Raw genomic sequence first — 6,000 nt, forward strand, 5'->3', positions numbered from 1 at the left:
TTTAATCTGATTAGCATGTTTTATGTTAATGACATTGTTAAGATCTAAAGAAAAGTAGAAAGGATGTTCTAGGTGGATACACCCATGGCTTTCTGGGCAAGAATAACTCATGCTGCCTTTTAAAGACTCTCTGTGCTTTTAAGAAAGTGTATCTGAGGTGTATTATTCACTCATTCATTCAACAAATATTTAAGAGCCTAATAGTGTGTCAGAAGCAGACAAAGTCACCTGTTGCCCTGGAGGACCTCATAGGCTAGTGGAGGGACAAAGAATTAGATAGATGAGTATAAACAGTGTGGCAGAGAAGAATAGGAATAATAAGCACCTTGTACTTATGTGGCAGCCTGGATGGGAGGGGAGTGGGGGAGAATAGATACATGTATATGTGGGCTGTTCACCCGAAACTGAAACTATCACAACACTGTTAAGTGACTGCCAAAACAAAATGAAAAGTTACAAAAAATAAGCACAGTGTAGCATGGGGTTACACAGGAGGGCACCCAAGGCCTCTATGAAGGAAATTAACAAATTTTTTTTTTTTTTTAAGGCCAAGCCCTATGACATGTGAGATCTTAGTTCCCCGAACAGAAAACAAACCTGTGATCCCTGCACTGGGAGCATGGAGTCTTAACACTGGACCACCAGAGAAGTCTCAACACAATCTCAAAGTAGGAAAAGGCATCATTGTTGGGTAGAAAGAGGTCATTCCAGGAAGGGAGGAGCATGGGCAGCCCCAAAGCAAGCACTGGGTTGAGTACAGCTTGCAAGTGGGGCCGGTACCTGGTCAGGGATGGCTCTACGAGCAGTTACATGATGCCCAAGTAGGCACTGGAAGCATGGAGTGACCCAAGAGGACGCCCTACCTAGGGGCTATCACACTGGGCTGTGTGCCTTTCTGAGGAGTTTGACGTTTATTCCTCAACTACGCGCAATTCAGTGAAGAAGAGCTTTGCTTAGAGTGAACAGATGTCCCCATTCAACCAAAACTATTCCAGTTTATGCCTGTTGTCCCAGGATAATTATTAATTAATAGTGCTCATTTTCACATTCAAATAAATGTGTCCTCCTTAAGATGACAACCCTCAGCTATCACTGTAGTTATGCTAGATCTACTTCCAATGGTACTCAGGTCACTGAAAATCTGCTTAAGGGAAAAACAGCAGAGAATTTAAGGAAGGAAGGAAGGAGGGAGGGAGGGAGGAGAGAGAGAGGGAAAGAGAGAAAGGAAGGAAGGGACTTGTTCCCACTCTGAGATCTTGATCAATGCTTAATAGCATCAAAAGATCAGATGCAAAGTTTTCCTCAAAGACAGACAGTAGCAATTTTTATGAAGTCTTTTGCATTGAGAAACCCAAAAATATGGATTCTACAAACTTTTTCTTTGTTCTCTTTTTTTTTCATTTGCAAGATTATCTTTTCCATGAAATGATACTTGTTAATTTAGAAAGGAATACATGAACACGATAATAATTATAAAATTATAAAAGGAAAAATTAAAGTCTATCTTTCCTCTGCAACTCAGGCCCATTACTCAAGTGACACCATATGAATGCATCAGTTTACTAAACAGGATGAACCCAATTATGTAAAATAAAAGAAATATATTTTTATTCTTCTCCTACTGCCCCTTTTGTTGTTGTTTAATCACTAAGTCATGTCCAACCCTTTCATGACCCCATGTACTGTAGCCCTCCAGGCTCCTCTGCCCATAGAATTCTCCAAGCAAGAATACTGGAGTGGGTAGCCATTTCCCCCTCCAGGAGATCTTTCTGACCTGGGGATTGAACTCACTTCTCCTGAATTGCAGCTAGATTCTTTACCACGTATCCACCAATGAAGCCCCAGCTGCCCCTTTTTAGGATTAGCTAATTCCTAAGATAGAAAACAACTGACCTGCAAAGCTCACCTTTCGTATGAAAACCAGCTAACCTAGAGCCCACACCATCTTTACATGGCTCTCACACTCAGGGATACTAATCCCTTGCTCTAATCACCGAAGAACCAAGTACCAAACAACTTGGAACAGCCCCTAAGTTTCAGAGCTCTCCAAAATGAGTCATACTAGGAGTGACATCAGCAAGATGGCCAAATAAGACATCCCCTGCTCATACTGCCTCCCTCAAAGACAATGTGGCATTCACCCACAGACAAAAGTGCTTTTGTGGGAGCCATGGGGTTCCGCATCGCATGCCGAGAGACCCAGGAAAAGTCTTGGCCTGCCTCCCATTCTGTGCATGGGGTAATAGGCTTGCAGATCTTGGACCTGAAGTGGCCCATGAACCAGCTCCAACTACTCTCAGCCATGGACTGGGAGCCCCTGGGGAACACTGTCTTAGACAGTGATGACCCCATGCCATCCACAGATGACAGAGTGCTCATGGAAGTCCAAGTTTTCAGCAGAGAAGTTCTAGCACAGCCCTGAAGGGGAAGAAAAAAAAATCCATGTCTGGACACATGGGAGAGGGTAAGTGGAACAGCCTGACTTTACCTACACAACCCTTCCTGAGACAGCAGAGTCTAGGGCCAGGAGAGCCCTTCTCAGCTGTGACTCCTCCCATGGGGGGAGGTGATGGATGGTGCATGGGGAGGGAACATGTGAGTGAGCACCTGGCTTCTCCAGCTATGCAGGATGCTACCAAAGAGGCCCACTTCCCTCTCACACCAACAGAGTACTGAATCCTCAGAGGCAAGACTGGGGGCAGTAGAGAATGATGGAGAGAGAGGCAGATGAGACTCTCAGAGGGCATGAAAGGGAAGCAGATCCAACTGCACATGTCTCAGATTTCCTTCGAACAGCCCGTTCACAAGGCCCTGGGGACAACTCGCCTCAGATGTCCCCAAGTGGCCCTCAGACACCATGCCCCATGCCACACGCCTCACCCACACATGCTCCACCCCTGGCCAGCTGCCTTGCATGCTCACAACATGGTGAGCATGTTGTGAGAGTGAGCTTTGGCAGATTCAAATAGATAAAATCAGAAACAGAAGAGGAGACATCACAACCAATACAACAGTACTGTGAGGGATCATCACAGATGAATGTGAAGAATTATATACCAAGAAACTGGATAACCTAGAAGAAATGAATAAATTCCTAGAAACATACAACTTACCATGAATGAAACATGAAGAAATAGGAAATTTGAACAGATCAATACTGTGTAAGGAGCTTCAATCAATAATCAAAAACCTACTAACAAAGGAAAATTCAGGATCAGATGGTTTCACTGGTGAAATTCTACTAAACATTTAAGGAATCAACACTATTTCTTCTCAAACTCCTCCAAAAAATTTGAAAAGTGGGGAAAACTTCCAAACTCACTTTATGAGGCCAGCAAAACCTTGATACCAATGCCAGACAAGGACACTACAAGAAAAGAAAGCTACAGATCAATATTCCTGATGACTATAGACACAAAACTTTTCAACAAATAGTAGCAAAATCAATTCACTTAGGCTGTGAATCAAGGAGGATTCTCCACTCATCATCGATGAGTATCCAGTTGCAATAATGCTCATCAACCTTTGGAGAGTTTAACACTTTGTGGAATGGCAGTAACATAATGAGAAAGCCTCATCTTCCAGCCAAGATGGGACCAGGCAGAACTACCTAGAAATTGCTCTACAAACCAAAAGGGAAGTAAAAGTTGCTTTGGTATGTATTTGGACTATGTATGGGAGCCATGAAATTAAAAGACGCTTACTCCTTGGAAGGAAAGTTATGACCAACCTAGATAGCATATTCAAAAGCAGAGACCTTACTTTGCCAACAAAGGTTCATCTAGTCAAGGCTATGGTTTTTCCTGTGGTCATGTATGGATGTGAGAGTTGGACTGTGAAGAAGGCTGAGTGCCGAAGAATTGATGCTTTTGAACTGTGGTGTTGGAGAAGACTCTTGAGAGGCCCTTGGACTGCAAGGAGATCCAACCAGTCCATTCTGAAGGAGATCAGCCCTGGATTTCTTTGGAAGGACTGATGCTAAAGCTGAAACTCCAGTACTTTGGCCACCTCATGCAAAGAGTTGACTCATTGGAAAAGACTCTGATGCTGGGAGGGATTGGGGGCAGGAGGAGAAGGGGACGACAGAGGATGAGATGGCTGGATGGCATCACTGACTCGATGGACGTGGGTCTGAGTGAACTCCAGGAGTTGGTGATGGACAGGGAGGCCTGGCATGCTGTGATTCATGGGGTCGCAAAGAGTCAGACACGACTGAGCGACTGAACTGAACTGAACTGATGGGACAAAGCATTTAACTTCCTGTCTTCCATTTATTTTTTTGACAACTGAAGAGAAATATGCTTTCATGATATGAAGATGCTCTGTGTTCTTAATCACACCAGCTGTGGTTGGAAATAGTTTGCTTCTTAAAGACACTCTTTACAGAGCCGCTGTCTTCCTGTTCTATTATGGGCATTGCTTTCTGAGCCTCTATAGAACTGCCATCCTGCAGCCACTTTGCATTGAACTTCTGGCTGGTACTGCCTCTGGATTCAGTGTCATCCTCTCAAGGTTTTTTGTGGGTTTTGTTTTGTTTTGTTTTGGGTTTTTTTCCTGGTGAGTATCCTCAGGCAATTTTTTCAGATGGGAGAAAATGTCTTCCTTTTGAAAGTATTGAAAATGCTTTTATTTTTTTTTCTTTAAATGGAAATTATAATTTTGCTGCATAATGAACAAGGTACAAAATCATTTTCCCTTAAAATTTTGAAGGTATTGCTTGTGTCATCAGGATCCACAGATGTTGAAGAGACGTTTCAATTTCCATCAATATTATCACTTACTCGTGTACGACTCTTTGCGACCCCCAAGGACTGTAGCTCGCCAGGATCCTCTGTCCACAGGATTCTCCAGGCAGGAATACTGAAGTGGGCAGTCATATCCTTCTCCAGGGATTTTCCCAGCCCAGGGATTGAACCCAGGTCTCCTGCACTGCGGGCAGATCTTTACCATCTGAGCCAACAGGAAAGAGACATTTACTAACAATCAAATGCTTATTCTTTTGAAGTATGCTGTTCTTTTGTTCTCTCTGGTCACATTTGAGATTTTTCTCTTTTTCCTTGGTTTTGAGGCTTCATGGGAATATTTCCATCTGTTCATTCAGCAAGTTTTTACTGAACAAGTGATATAAGTGCAAGTGGCAGAGCTGTGAACAAAACAAATTAATGCTCTTTTCTGTTTTGTTTTAGTTTTTATTGTTATTTGCTCAGACCTCTGTGAGCCCTTTCCATTTTAAGATTCAGTTCAGTTCAGTTCAGTTCAGTTGCTCAGTCTTGTCCGACTCTTTGCGACCCCATGAATTGCAGCACACCAGGCCTCCCTGTCCATCACCAACTCCCGGAGTTCACTCAGACTGACGTCCATCGAGTCAGTGATGCCATCCAGCCATCTCATTCTCTGTTGTCCCCTTCTCCTCCTGCCCCCAATTCCTCCCAGCATCAGAGTCTTTTCCAATGAGTCAACTCTTCGCATGACGTGGCCAAAGTATTGTAGTTTCAGCTTGAGCATCAGTCCTTCCAATGAACACCCAGGACTAATCTCCTGTAGAATGGACTCCTTGAAGTCCAACCAAGGAGTAAGCGTCTTTTAATTTCATGGCTGCAGTCACCATCTGCAGTGATTTTGGAGCCCAAAAAAATAAAGTCTGACACTGTTTCCACTGTTTTCCCATCTATTTACCATGAAGTGATGGGACCAGATGCCATGATCTTCGTTTTCTGAATGTTGAGCTTTAAGCCAACTTTTTCACTCTCCTCTTTTTCATCAAGAGGCTTTTGAGTTCCTCTTCACTTTCTGCCATAAGGGTGGTGTCATCTGCATATCTGAGGTTATTGATATTTCTTCTGGCATCTTGATTCCAGCTTGTGTTTCTTCCAGTCCAGCATTTCTCATGATGTACTCTGCATATAAGTTAAATAAACAGGGTGACAATATACAGCCTTGATGAACTCCTTTTCCTATTTGGAACCAGTGTTGTTCCATGTAAGGACTCAGTATATAATT

Source organism: Bubalus bubalis, chromosome 17, assembly GCF_019923935.1.
Source record: "Bubalus bubalis isolate 160015118507 breed Murrah chromosome 17, NDDB_SH_1, whole genome shotgun sequence".
NCBI lineage: Eukaryota > Metazoa > Chordata > Mammalia > Artiodactyla > Bovidae > Bubalus > Bubalus bubalis.